The 15,869-nt window shown below is 34.7% G+C and overlaps 1 protein-coding gene across 1 annotated transcript in view; it reads left to right on the top strand.

Annotated features, from left to right (window-relative positions):
- LOC133847085 (allatostatin-A receptor) overlaps nt 1-15,869 on the top strand; it is a 148,234-nt gene that overhangs the window by 69,343 nt on the left and 63,022 nt on the right. The window contains 1 exon segment of the mRNA XM_062281870.1: nt 1,936-1,973. The gene's annotated coding sequence lies outside the window, so the exon portion shown is untranslated.

The raw sequence follows: 15,869 nt of genomic DNA, 5'->3' as shown, positions 1-15,869 counted from the left end.
AATATGAATGTTACCAGCAAACCAGCAGCTCAAATGTGAAAAATGTGTTATTGCGGCTTCTTTACGCATCATCGAAAAGTGCTCTCTCAGTGTGTGGCTCAAATCCGACAAAAAAGATTTTCCCAAGCGCATCCTCGCAAACATTTCGCATTACTAACAACAACAGCAGCAACAACAACAGCGCCAAAATGACAGTCATAACTGTCGATAAACATAAGCGACAACAACAACCAGTAAAAAAAACAACAACAGCAGAACAAACATGAGCCATGTGCTTTGTGTAATACAAATCATAAACATCAAGCGATAACAATAAAAGTAAGAGAGAAAAACACACAAAAAAAAAAGAACAGAAAACAACAACAGCAACAGCACAAAATATAATATTACGCACAAAAAAATAATGAAATGAATGACAGTTTTGCAATACTCTGACTGCAACGAGAAGATTTATTGGGGACCAAGTTTTAGCTGCTGGAGTGCTACTGAAATTTATTTTAAAATGAATTTAAATCGTTTAATGAAAAATTATTATTTAACAGGCTTGTTTAGTTCGTTTTTTGAGTTTACTTACTTCTAATTAATTCTTGATTGCTTATAAGCAAATGAAGAAACATATTAAATAATATTCACTACTCATTATTATAGATGAAGATATTAATTAATATAATGTATGTATGTATTATTATTATACCCTATAAATCTTCTTAAATTTATTACAAAGTGAATCTAAATCGGTTATAGAAAATTATTATTTATCAAACTTGTTTGGTTCACTTTTGAGTTGAGTTATTTTTCTTGATTGTTGATAAATGAAGGAAAATTTTAAATAATATTATCTATACATTATTATACCCGAAGGAATATATTAAATAATATTATGGGTGTATTATTATAATACCTTATAGATTAACCTTTTTGGTAGTGGAAATTAAAACTTGAAGTAAAATAAATATGTGCATTTCGTTATTTCATTATTGTGGAATAAATTTTAATGTACAAGTATTTTCATATAGTTTTGCAATGATATTTTCTTTATCCTTGACATGAGCATTTTAATTTGCAAGGCTTTACATTTTAATACTCATCATTTCAATACTTAATTTATACTAATTTCTCGGCTACAATTTGCTTGCATTGCAAATTTAATGATACAATTTATGTGCCCATTTCGGAGAGTATTAAAAAGGCAATGCGCATTTTCATGCGGAATGCCGAAAATCATAAAAATAATATAAAATTCACCGCGGGCGAGAGCGAAAAGGAGAGACAGTAGAGAGTAGAGTGAGAAAGAGAGAGGGAGATGGAATACATATTAACGGTGCGATGCGACCCCGTAACAAAAACAAACAAAATATTTACGCTTAATTATGGCTGATGTTGCTCATTTGTCGTAACGAGGGCAATAAAAAAAAAAAAAAATGCCTCGCTGTCGTATGCGGCGTATGCGCGATATTTGTTATGATTTTCAACCGTTCAATGCGCGTTGGCAGCCACAGTGGCATTTGTAATTTTCCGATTTACATTACACACACACACAAACACACACACACAAACACACACACACACACACAGACACACACTGACCATTCAGTTTCACCTCAAAATATTAATATCCCAAGCTCGCATTTCCAATCTAAATAGTGAATGGGGAAATATATTGGAACATTATGAGTTTACATGTGTTGTTTTTGTTCCGTTCATTCATTAATCATTGCATTGCAGCATTTCAACTTTCGCAGCCATCAATAACTGTTATAAAACTATTACAGCTTCAGTGTTACTTCGACGTTGTTGTTCGTGATGTTGCAACGTTGTAATGAGCTTTAGTTAAGTTTATTTCTAAGCGATTACACACAATTCGAGTGACTTTAACTTTAGTTGACAACAATAACTAATAACTAATCAATTACATTTTTCATGTTTTCTTTGCAGACTTTGTTTGTTGTATTTTCCAAACTTTAAAGGTTCAAGTAAGTTCAAAAACATATTTTTAATTCAACTACGTAAAAAGTGCAATAGCAAAATTGCATTCATATTATTTGCTGCCATTTTTTTTTTGGTACTCTTGAAATTTGTAATCATAAGCAACAAATTGATAAGTTACAATAAAGTAGTATTTTTCTTATTTGTTTTTTGTTTTGTTTTTAATAGAATAAAAATGTAATAAAATTTGTTTGAAAGTTATATAATCTATTTACTGAAATAAAAGTTTGTGAAAAATATGAATTTAATTGGGAAATTATATAAAATCTTCATAAATAAACCAAAATAAAATTTTGTAAATTAGAGAATTGAACTAATTAAGTAATAAGCGGCAAACTTGGTTAAAAAGACTTTAAAGTACAACACCTTTAGGTATGAAGAGTCTGCTCTCTGTCTCTACTAATCCTTGTCAAAGTTGTGCTCTGTATGAAAAAGAAAGTAGAAACATCTGTATTAAATCATTAGAGATATAAATAATGAGCAACTTAAGAAAAAGGTTCAAATTTAAACAGTTTCAAATATGCTAAGTTAATTGTCAAATACTTATATCATAAATGATATATAGTACACTAAGTAGTAGGATTATTTTCGCGTGCATTATCTTCAAGAAATGTGAGTTAAGTTGGCTCCTCTTTGAGTGGGACGCAATTGAGCGATTGTTGTTCGGACAGGTTCCACGCAAAATGTCAATCAAAGTGCAATGCACACACACACACCTGTGTAAGTGTGTGAGGTTGTGTGTGTGTGTGCGTGGAACTGTCACTTCAAGCCTGGCGGCATATCAACGCCTCCCACATTTGCTCGACCTCAAGCAGCAGTCGTTGCCAGCGGCATATTGCAATTTTCATTGCCACTTCAGCTCATTTAACGCGAGCTAAGCCAAAGAGAGCTCGGGCAGTTAGCCAAGCAAGTAACCAAGGCAAACAGGGCAGCTCTAGCCAAGTTGCAGTCAGCGGTTGCTTCCCTACTCCACTGATTGACAGAGTATTGAGAACAAAGCCGTTGGCGGTGACAGGCGACTCGGAGCTATGCGATTGGCTGTCTCCGCTTGGGTGGCTTAGCTTGACGATGACGATGATGATGTTGTGTGTGTGTGTGTGTGTGTGTGTGTCATGGCCATGTTTACCTGCTGCTGGGCACGCACACACATACACACACACAGAGAGCAAGCCAATGGCATTTTATAGCCACAAGCGAGTCTCGTTTGCAAAGCGTAAAACAAAACTTTCAACATGAAATGACATGCCGATTAAATTAATGCAGCGCCTACCTAACATCTCAACTCAATTCAAAGTGGATGGTAGGGGGGGGGCTAATAAAGCGACTGCTGTATTGGCATCATAAAAACTTTAAGTTCGAATCGTTTGAACGCTGCGCAAAATCTGTTCGACCATTGACACCTGCGACTCCAACAGCAGCAGCAGCCACACACACAAAAGGTAACAGCAGCAAGCATACGCCCCGTTGCCCAAAAAGGCATCAACTGTCAGGCATCATGTGCACGTAATCATAATAAATGACAATGGTTTTTCCTCTACAGTAAGCGGATACTTTTATTTAATCATGCGCTCGATGACAATGACCCAAACGAACCGAAAAACCAATCTCAAATTTGTTCGCCTTCCCAAGGCCAAGAAAGTTCAGCAAATGCCGCATAAAATCTCTTTTAATCAGTTTGCCAAAAATGCCATATTCATGTCCAACTAGCATTTTATACCCATTTCAATGTTGTGCTCCGCCCGATTACTTCAATAAACTCTCGAATTTATTGCTTGCCATTGGAAGTTTGCTGTTTTCAAAGCTTGAAAATTAAACTCGAATTTATTTTCAATTAATCGCAGATAGTTTTGCATCAGATTTATCGCCTTAACTTCTACAGTAGTATAATATTTTTGTAGTATTATGGTATATTGTAATTTATTTAAATGTAAAAGGATAACGAACTGTTCGCTTCGATAAATCCTGCCATCAAATGCGATTTAAGCTCTTTAATACTTTCGATATTATTGTGCTTGGCACAATTTATGCTTTCTCCGATTATTTATGGTCCTTAATCCCCACAAACAGCAAATCTGTCTCGGTGTTTGCCTCAAAATGTCTGAGGTAAAATAAAGTTTCCCAATAAGTACACAATGCGTTCTAAATACTTTCGAACTATTTTAGTTTCCTTGTTCGTTGTTGTCAACTGAATGGCTAAGCTTCTTCCTCGCTCTCTCTCTCTCTCTCTTTCCTTCTATTAATCCTTGAGAAAGTTGTGCTCAGTGTGTCTCGTAATTTATTTTTAATACTCATGTAATTTGCATTTGTTGTGTTCTTGTTGAATGTGTGTATAGAAAACAAATCCAAACACGCATTTACTTCGCCATTTTCAATTATCTCGAGCAGCATTTTCATTTAGACTTGGTAAATTTGCCAACTTTCGATTGCTAGCGGCATCAGCATAAATAACAACAGCACAATCCAACAAACACACAACGAAGTACTGATTTTCACAGTTATATGAGCATAAATTAAAGTTTTCCTATCTAAGTTTCAGTCATCACAAATTGTTCGAGACATAATTGCTCGGAGCGCATTTGCTGAAAGGCAAAGTTTGTGTGAAAAGTCAGCTGTTAGGAGTATTTTCAAAGTGTCGCTTTTTTTAAATATATTTAATATTTTTACTACTTTTATTAGTGAAAATAGAAGTAAGATAGTGAAATTATTAGTTATGCTACACACAGAAATTTGTAAAATTTTACTAGTGAATAAAAAAGGCTTAAATAGTATAACTATTTCTTATGTCCTAAGCTGACTGCTATGTAACTATAACTTTAAGTAGATTATTACACGCTTAGCTAACTGCTATGCAACTACCTGTTTAAGTTTAAGATTACTACTGTCAAAGCTGGCTGATATGTCACAACATTGTAAGCTGATTAATATTGTAATTTTCTAATGGGTGAAGAATTTTTTAAAATTTTACTAGTGAATAAAAAAGGCTAAAATAGTATAATTATTTCTGTTCTAAGCTGACTGCTATGTAACTATCACATTCAGATGATTATTACTTGCGGAGCTAACTGCTATGTAATTACCTTTTTAAGTTGATTACTACTGTCAAAGCTGGCTGCTGTGTAACTACATTTCAAGCTGATTGATATAGTTCACTTGGTTAATGACTCGTAGTTCTTTTGGTGGAATTTAAAGTTAATTTACATAGTTGAGCAAATTATTTTAAAAGTGTCGCAAAATTTCAAAATATATAATAGTATAAAGTTCACTAAAATTAATCTATTTCTGCTGTCAAAAGCTTTCTACTATGTCATAAAATTTGTTCATCTATAATGTGAAATTTAATGTTTTCGAATTTCTCCCCACAAAAATTACGCGGTTTTCGACAATTTCATGTATGCTTAATTAAAAGCACAATTTGTGGCAGTTTACGTCGACTCTTCGATGTTTGTGTGTGTGTGTGTGTGCTTGAAAATTCCCCAAAACCAAAGCGTGAGTTGTTCTCCCTGGATTTCTGATGAAATAATTTCAGTTGAGTTGCTGTTAACCTAAATCAACAAGGGCAGCCCAAGTTCCAAAGGGAAAATGGCCCCAAAAGCAACTAAGATAGACACGTTGCAAGTTGCGAGCTGGGGATGTCATGGGGCAGCAGCAGCTGTTGCAACTTTCTTCATTTTTTTTTTTTGACTAGGGGAAAGCTCTGTGTGTGTGTGTGTTTGCTTGTGTCCAACGTGCTTGTGTCTGACGTGCTATTATTTAATGAGAGTGCATAAAAAATTAAATCAAAATGCTTTGCACGCGACCATGGGACAGGTGCAGAAAAGCAGGGGGGAGAACAGAGGGAAGAGGGAAGCGGAGTGTGTGTTGCAAATAGAAGGACATACGCAAACTGTGGACACGGTCGAAGGAGCAAAGAGTTGGGTTTTCAAGAGGAAGGGAGTGAAACATGTGGAAACGTGAAGACGGCAGCGTTTAGTGCTCGAGCAAATATTTAGTGGCATCTTAAAGCTCACTCGCCTCGCCTCGCCTTGCCTTGTCCTGCCACGCCTAGCTTCCACTTCCACTTTCCACTCGTAGCTCCTTGCATTTTAAATATGCAAATGGATACTCGAAACTATTTTATTATTCACACGAGGCAAAAGGCAATGCGCCCACGCACAAAGTGAGAGCGATAGAGTACGAGAAAGAGCCACGTTCCATTTCCCTAAGTTTTCTCTACTGCTTTCTCTTTGTGTTGTTGTTGCTGTTGTTGTTGGTCCTTGTACGACGACTACACGCCCACATTTTGGACTTTGGACTAGGGAAGTAAGCAACAAATTTTCGGCCAGACGCGCTCGGCTTTGTGCCACGTCTCTCTCTCTCCCCTCTCTCTGGCCTCTCTCCAAACAAAGCTCTTTAGTATTATGTGCTGTTTACGATGCCATAAAAAAAGCAAAAGCTGCAACATGAAACAAACAAACAAAGGCATAAAAAAAAGAACAACTAAACAAGCTGCAAGTTCAGCTGAGTTAAACCAACTTATAGTATACCCTGCCAGCAATCTTATTTCAATTAGCTTACGATTTTAAAGTGAGAAAGAAATTTCATTTGAGTAATCTTTTTTGATCTTTCTAGTTTGTATTTTACACACTACTTGGCTACAATTTCAAAGTGTTCTTTTAAATAAAAAGTATAGAGTAAATAGTACAAAAAGATAGATAATATTTATGTCTTGCTGAAAACCTTGTCAGGATAAAGCGTATACGAATTTCAAAATTTTATGAGAAAACAAAATTGTTACTCTTGGAAGTTTGAGCAATAAAATTGCACATTTTCTTTATGAAAGTTGAAGACAATTAATGCAATCATCCACAAAATAAAACTTTTTAACAATTTATGCCTATTTTAATTACTGCTTTTCAAGCGTGAGTTATCGATTATTGAATGTAAACAAACCTGTTTACTATCGTTATCGATCTGTAGACAATTCTAAACATCTTCCATAATAATCTGATTTGTTTCAACAATAAAATTATATATATTATTCTTATGCAATTCAATCACTTGTTAGAAGGATTTCTTGTCATTTTAATTACTGCTTCCGAAGCCAAAGATAACGATTATTATAAGCAAAGAACACTTTTTACTATCGTTATCGATCTGTAGAGAATTCTAAGCATTTACCGACATAATTTATAAAGACAGCAATTAAGGAAATCACCTATTATTCATTATGAAAGTTATCGATTGTAAGCGAACAGCATATTGCTTTTTTCATTTTAATTGCTGCTCTTCTAGCGAAAGTTATCGATCATTATAAGCAAACAACACTATCGTTAAATATCTGAAAAGAATCCTAAGCATTCTTTGGCAAAATTTGCAATAAGTTCAAGTACAAAAAATATGATATTTTATTTATTAATATATTTACCCTATAATTATTGCGGTTTAAGTGAAAGTTGTCGATCCTTACAACACTCTTTTGCTATCACTATCGATCTCTCGACAATCTGAAGTATTTTCCGGAACAATTTGCGTTGCGTTATCAACGGATGTCATAGACATGAAATTCTAAAAGAGATTTTCCGCCTTTGAATATTTGCACAAAACAGACGGACGGACCGAAAGACAGAGAGATGAGCAAAGAGCAGGCGAGCGAGTGTCCTGACATAGTCCTATAGGGACGGGGGATGGGGAAAGTCCTAAGCACAAGTAGTTGCCCGTCTATTTATCAGCACAAATGTCTGACCAATAAGCCGCGTTGGCACACAAACACACACCAGAGACACAGATAAAAACGAACAGAGCAAGAGGTGGAGCAGAGGAGATGGAGATGGAGATGGAACAGGTCGAGGGTCGGGTTGCGACCCAGCTCAAATCATGTCGACTTGGGGCACGACCTACGCAGCTTTGGCAACTCAGCGACAGTGTTGCAACTCTTTGGTCTATGTGTCGTCTATGTCGCATATTTGCACAGGAAACGGAAAACGGAAACGCAGCCCCTCGCTTCTCTCCTTCCCTTCCCTTCTCGACTGTCTGTGATCTGGGAGGAGTAAAGTGGAAACCACTCCATCGACTCTGTGTGTCGCTTTCAAAACGGAAATTATTTGCGTTCTTATTTGCTGGCCAAAGGTCGCGTATTTGGCATTCAATTTTTTTTTTCTTTTTTCTTCTGGCCGCTTTGCAGGTTTCTTTTCAATTCCTTTCAGTTTCATTTCATTTCTTTTCTGATTTTTCTTCTCGTTGTTGTTGTTGTGTATTATGTTTATGTATTTTGTAATTCGTTATTATGATTTTTTTTTCTTTTTGCTCATTTATAATTTACAATTCTCGTATTTGGGCAGCTGTTAAGGTAATTGGAAAAAACGAAATTGCTGCCCTAATATATTTTTTATTCATTTGAAAGAAACGAAATTCAAACAAAACACTTTTGCTCCTCCCACGATCGACGTTTTAGGCCATGCAAAACTTTCATTTCCATTGTGCAAAAGTACAACATTTATATTTAATACAAAATTTACTTTTTCAATGAACCAATTTGAGCACAAAGAATAGACTAATCATTTCAATATGTAATATTCAATGCGTTCAATAAATGATTGTTAATTAGCTAATGCTAAGGGGAATAATAAATGAAAAGTTTGCTTTGAAATTTTGAGTATATTCAATACAGTTGCTTTAGAAATCAAATGATAAGTCAAATTCCTCTTAATTGAAATCTTATTATGTAATTCATCATGCTGAATGAAGTCAAATCTTAATCTGTAATTGTTTATCATGATTGTCTTAAATTTTGGATTTTAAACTTTTTTCTAAGCTAGTCTAGAACTCTAGTTTATTTAACATTTACTTCATTGAAAGCGCTTCGCTCGCAGACTAAAAAAAAGAATTGGGGATAGAATAAATTATGTAACTATCCAACTGTGTGTGTAGTGCATGTCGTCCTTCAGCTTTGGCTAAATCTCGCCCGCTTCCATCATTTTGCTAACTGTTCAGTTTGTTATTTTTATTGATGGCACAAATGGATCGTTGTTTTCATGTGCCCCTCGTGCGTCTGTTGTTATCGCTGTGCGGCCGTGACACGCCTCATTGCAGTGCCATAATGATAACATGAAATCTCCAGGACAACAAGGACTACACACCACACACACATGACCATTCAAACCCTCCAAAAAATGTATAAAAGAAATAAAAAATAACAAAAATAACACAAGAGCGTACGATTAAAAGAATGTGTGACTATTAGATACCCAGCATTCTACACAGATTTCAAGCATTGGAGAATCGAATTATTTGTTCCTCTATACAGACAGAAAAAAGAGCTTACGGTTAACAAAATATTATTTGAACATGAAAAACAGGCTTCAGGAATGTTTTATTCTGAACAGAAAAGTAGATTTTAGTTTAAAATCTTATCGATTTTAAAAAAACTAGTCGAACTTTGGGTTAAAAAGTCTTGAAACAAGATCTCGATTTTAAATTTGCATTTTAACATTAAGACAATAATGTTTTTTCTGCTACGGGATTTCATATAATATTCATTCATGATTTTATTCTTCATGCTAGCATGTTTACTACATTTTTTTTATTCTATTTAAGACCCAAAATGACATCTAGTAGTTTTTCCTATTACTCAAACATTGACACTAACATATATGTTTATATATTTCAATAAAGGGAAATATCAATGTCTATTAACTTTAATATATTTTCTGTCCGCAAACTAAAATGCCTCACTCTACTTACTTTCACTTGTGGTGTAGGGTATCAAAGGACGTAGCGCACAAATCCAATTGATTTATAAACGGGGCCATGTCCAGATTTCCAGCCACTAACCGCACAACATTTTCCCCCACATCCCTTTCTCTGCCTTACTGTCTCTCTCCTCCGTCTCCTTCTCCTCCTCCTCCTCCATCTGCCAAGCAATATTGCTCTCACTCTGACTCTTGCAATTTGAACGCTTATTAAAACGCTTTCAGTTTGGTCGCAAAACAAAAAAAAAAGCACTGAGAATTCGAAAACTGCAAAAACTGAAAATGGGCAACTGCAAAACGCGACGCCTCAGTAATTTTTCAATGAAAAGAAGTGTGAAATTGTGCCGTTATTCATTACTATATCTATGTATATATATATATGGCTGCCCATGAGGTCCCTTGGCGTTAGCTTGGCTAGCTGACCGTGCCTTGTCTCAGTTCAGAAGCGTTGCCAGGGCGTCACTGTAAAATTGAAATTGAAAATAAACACACAGAGAGGGCACATAGAGCACAGTACGCGGTCCACGCACAGTGGTTAAAAATAATCATTTTTTTGTGTGAAATAATCCGATAAGAGGACATAACTTATTTGCTTTTTAGTAGAATGAATGGACAAAAAAATGATTGAAGTATCATACAAAGCAGATCATCAAGAATAATATCTCTTGATTTACAAAAGTTTCTTTCAGTGCCTTACATATTTCTATATAATACTATCGGTAGACTTATTAGTATAGCAAATAAAGTTCATATTCATTAAATAGTTGTTATAACTTAGAACACAAAATTTAACTTCAATTATAATGGATTCTAAACAGAAGCAAGCCTGCTTATGAAAGTGTTCCTAATGTTAATTTTAGTTCAACACATATGGAAATCTAATGTAATTTGATTATAAAAGAATTTTAACTGATGTATTAAAACTATGTATATTATATATAAGGTAGTTACATTCAGTTGTCTGTTGTTGGAGATCGCCAGATCGATAATATTGCTACTGAAATTAGTCCAACATACACTGATGTAATTTGTTTAATTTAGAGTTTTATTAATCTAATATAAAGGAACATAGATAAAGTTGTTGAATTCACTTAAGAAAAACTAACTACAAAAAGAAGTGTATCGAACTATCGATACTTATTGACAGTGTGTACATATGAACATCCAAGACAATGACGTTCGCTTTATTTAGTTTCTTTAGAACTGTTTTTTAAATAATTTCAAATATTTGCATAATATATGAAACAAGAATAACATTTTTGACAAACCTAAGGCGTAGTATTTTAAATTAGCTACTTTTTAAGCGAGTTTTAACTTTGCTAAGTGCAAGTTTCCATTGCCATCAGCTGTGTCCCACTGTGCACACACATTCAGCAGCCGAAAGACAGATGACGAAAAAAGAGAAGAAGAGCAAAAAAGCGCACAGAATACGTATTGCGTATTGTTGCCAGTTGCTAAGAAAAGGACTCTTCCCTTGGTCCTGCTTTGACTTCTGTTTTTGCAGTTGATCTCTGTGTGTATGTAGGTGTGTGTGTGTGTGTGTGTGTAGAGGAGGTGTGTGTGAGTGCTAGCAACTTGTGTGTGTGCGTGAGTTCGTGTGCTGGAAAATTTATGTGCGTTGACAAGTTGAGCGCCACAAGCGCACCAGAGTTGCAGAGTTGGAGAGCAAGCCCAAAAGTTGGCGTCGTTCTGGCCAGAGGATATGGGCGGAAACACCTCAAAGGTGTACACACACCTCTGTGTATCTGTGTGTGTGTGTGTGTGTGTGGCGGGTGACGTCTCCTGCTGATTCAGTCGGCGTTGCTTGTAATTTTTCAGTGCCGCGCCTAGACAAGGCCACACAAGGAGCGGCAAAAATTGAAACAAGCGAACAACAACAACAACAACAATAACAAGTGAAGGAGCGAGAATATTGCTGCGACCACAAAGACAGACAACAAATTGATGCGGAAGTTACTTGGCAAATAGTTTTTCCGGCACTCGCATATTTAAACTTAAATTAGCAACAAGATCAAAAAGTTTGCGCAAAACTTGCCTCAAAGTTGTCAAATGTGACAAGAAGTTTTGGTGAGAAGCAGTAGAGAAAAACATTTTCACTTGCCTGCCAGAAAGCTCGCAGATTTATGAGAATCAGAGAGTAAAACACAAGTTTTGTTGGATTTAGTTAATAACACAATTAAATCAAAGCAAAACTCTGCTTAATGCATCAGTTCATTATGAATAGCTATTAAATATCAATGTCCATTGAATGCGAATTGATTACAATTCTGTTTTTTTCTACACATGCTTTATAAATTAAACGGCAAACAAATAAAAAATGTAATTAATGCTCAAACGAAAAGTGAAAAAAAAGGCGAGGCAACAATGTTAATAACACAGTCAGAGGCTAGATAATATTAATTAATTAATGGATGAATGCATTTAATAGCGAAAAATGTAAATTATACGATGAAAAGAGTATTTATAAATAAAAAAAGATACAATTACTGATTAAATTCATGTAGATTTCAACTTTAAAGTATGCTTTGCAAGTTCAATACATTTATCAATAATTTATGAAACACATTTAAAGAAACCATTTTAAAGAGGAGTAATATTCTTAAAATATATCAAAATTCGTACACCGAAAAACACTAAAATATACCAAAGACTTATTTTTAAAATATACCAAAGGCTTTTTTTTTCAAAATATATGAAATTCTAATATCACAAAAAATCAAAATATACCAAAGTCTTATTCTTCAAATATACCTTACTAATTTACCAAAAAAATAATAAAATATACCAGTATATTTGTATATAAAGTATTGTATTGTAGTATATTTGGTATATTGATATAGTACTACATTTAAAATATACTATGGAGTACTAAGAATACCAAATTGTCTGCCAAAGTAGTTAAGGGGTATTCAGGGTATAATAAATACATAAATAATATATATTAAACTCCCGCTTATTTGATATAAATATAACTAAAGGAAATATTCTTAATGCTACTTACGCTCTCATCCGTTTAACATATTTTCTTCTTTTTGTTTAGAAAAAAAGTTGCAAATTTAGATTAAAATAATCGGATCTGTGAACTTTTCTTTATTTTTTTTTTTTTTGCTCTCAAACTCATAATTTTTCCAATCCCTTTCAAGTTGGCAGTGAGAAGTTTGACTGCACGCACCTTCTCGAGGTCGTAACTGCGCATTGAAAACGGCTTAATCCCCGCCTCAAAACGCAAATGAATGTTGAGTTGAGTTGAGTTTAGCTGAGCTGAGCTGAGCTGAGGGGTAACTTTGCGAGTGGAAAAGAAAGTTTGGTGTAATATTCATAACTGCTCTGTGTTCAGCTGGCAATTTTCCGAGAGATATAAACTCAAGTAGCCACGAGATGATGAGGCATTAGACACACACACACACACACACATCCAGCTGCACAAAAGACCAGAACAAGCGTGCAGGTCAAACAACTCTTTTTATGTCGTCATCATCATCATCATCAGCATCATTATTATTGTCACGGTGTCGTATACGTAATGTTAATCTGACAACTTCTGCCGGCATTAAATTTTGAGCTGCTGCAGTTTTGCGCGGCATTTGAACCGAACAACTTTGTCAGTTATGCTGTCATCATTGCAACCACAATGCGTGGCGCCACAATCGCAAGTGCCAGCTTGTTGCAGCCCGTTGTGGCAGCAACTTGTTAAGTATTTCAGCATGGCTCTCGGCTGTCTGTAGGCAAAGGCACTTTGTTGCTACAGCTGCACATTCCGGCCATCCATCAGTATATACTATATACCATATACTACACACTACAGTATATTTCGCTTCTCTGTTGTCCTCTCTCACTTTCTGTGTGTGTGTGTGCTGGCTAGTTGAACATGCCGCTGCTCGTTTAGCTGCCATTTGATTTGTAACAAAACGCATAAGTGGCGTACAAAACTTTTCCAATATATTTATAGTATGTGCTTTGCAGCACATTTTTTCTTTTTATTTTCCTTTTTGCTTCGCCATTGCTGCACCATCAAGGTGCACACAGAGTTAAACGCTAAACGCTTGAAAGGACACAAACAACTTCCACTTTTTTTATTTTATTTTCAAAACTTTTCATGTTTGCAAGCATTTGAGCGACAATTTTCAGTTAGTTGTGACCCACAAAAAAAAAGAAGGAGAAAAAAACATAGTTGCTGCAACAATTGATTGACCATTAAAGCTCAACTGCATGTCAACACAAAAAAAATTCCTTCGCACAAAAATATATCAAATTGAAAAGATAACTTTTGACACTTCACTTATATGCGCATCAAAGTTTTGAATGCTTTTGCAGACTTCGTTAGCTTAATTAACGGGCAACTGGCGCATTTAAATTGACTGCATTTGATACGCTCAGCAGAATTTTACGCTTTTTAGCTTCATTTCCAATGCTCAATTAGCAAAGTCAGTGAATATTGAAAGGAAATAAAGGCAGCTGAAAAGATCACAACTAATCATTGATTGTCTACAAAGTTTTATTTTCTTTTTATTATTTAAATCAATTTAAATTTGTGTTATATTAAAAATATAGGAAATACATGTTAGTTTGCTAAAAGATGTTTCTCAATATGATTACATTTTTAAGAACTCGAATCTACAAATTCTTTTTTTTTGCTTAAATAAATAAGTAACTAAATAATAGAAGTGATTTTTTATAATTTAAGTATTGTGTTATATTAAAAAGAAATCAATACAAAGAGAAAGAAAGATCAGAAATAAATGTTAGTAAGATTTGCATTAAATATTGGTTTTCTAAACAAATTTACTTTCTTTTTTGTTTATTTTTTTTTTTTTTCATTAAATAAGACTAAAAATCAAAATTCCCAAATCAAGTTATTTTGAATAATTTTTAATGTTTTAATTCTCATAAACTCACAAGTTTTTGTCTAGATTGCAACTTAAAGAGCTTAATAAAAATTCAAGTTCAAAACGATGTGCAAAATTAATACAGCCATAAAGTTTATTCAAAATGTAAATTCAGCGTTCTACGCTGCTGTAATTAAAATTTGTTTCATATACACAAACACTGGCATTCATCCAAGTTCTTTGGCTAGACTCTTGCCTCGTAAACTTGTGCACATTTTTATGGCACATTTTTCATAGACTTATAGCACGCGAAGCTAACATGAACTGCTGCTCCAATGTGTTGCACAGTTTTGTTGATCAAATTATAATGTGCCTCGAAATGGAGAACAAAGAAAATGCGATTTACAATGCCGTCAAGCAATTAAATATGCCAATTGCAATTGCATTTCAATAACACGAGAGCGCTTAAGAGATTTCTTTATGACAGTTGATGGCTGACGAAAAAAAAATCATGTAATTGTAATACTTTTTGTGTGGAAGAGAGGGAGAAAATGAGTGAGAGAGAGATAGAGAGTGTGCGACAGGCAGAGGCAGCCACCTAAAGCCAGTCAAAGGACATTAAAATAGTTCTCAGTTATCAGGTCGGGTTGCCAGGGCCAACAAAAGATACGTAAACCGAGTTTTTATGGGCAAAACTTTTTTCACAGAGAGCAAAATCTTGCCATCATCATGCCAAGCTCATCACAAACCCATCCCAAAACCACTTCAGTTTCGGTACGAAGCGATGCCTTTTAATAGCCTGTCATTTAAGTTTTGCCAACACACAAAGTTTTAGCTTAAATTTTGGGAAAATTGACAGACCCAAATGCGCAGAGTTCATGCTGTCGAAAATATCTAAAAAATCACCAAAAAAAAAGAGTCTATTCAAAAATATTTCATTTCATTTGTCATTGAAGTGCAGCTGCAATTCCAATTAACGAGGACCAGGCAAGAATGGATTACTACCAATTAGTCGACAAGGACAATAAATGAATAGACTAGTAGAAGTCGAAGAAGTACAAAATAGAAAAAAACTGCAGACAATTGGCGACAGCAAGCAAATGTTTTTTGCACTTAAGCTAGTATTTGAGTGTAGCATCAAAAGAAGAACTTGGCTGAGAGTTGTAATAGCAATGATTTTGTTGTAGTTTCATGCAAATTGTTGGTTTACTTTTTTAGTGGCTATAACAAACTTATAATTTCACAGTTTCGGGCGTCAACTAATAAAATGCATCGTAACCGGCAATAAAGTTGAGTTCTTTTTAAGAGCATTTTACCAAAGCAACTTTAA

This window comes from Drosophila sulfurigaster, chromosome X, assembly GCF_023558435.1.
Source record: "Drosophila sulfurigaster albostrigata strain 15112-1811.04 chromosome X, ASM2355843v2, whole genome shotgun sequence".
Taxonomy (NCBI): domain Eukaryota; kingdom Metazoa; phylum Arthropoda; class Insecta; order Diptera; family Drosophilidae; genus Drosophila; species Drosophila sulfurigaster.
Note: the sequence above shows the minus strand (reverse complement) of the source record. Positions and strands in the feature narration are given on the sequence as shown.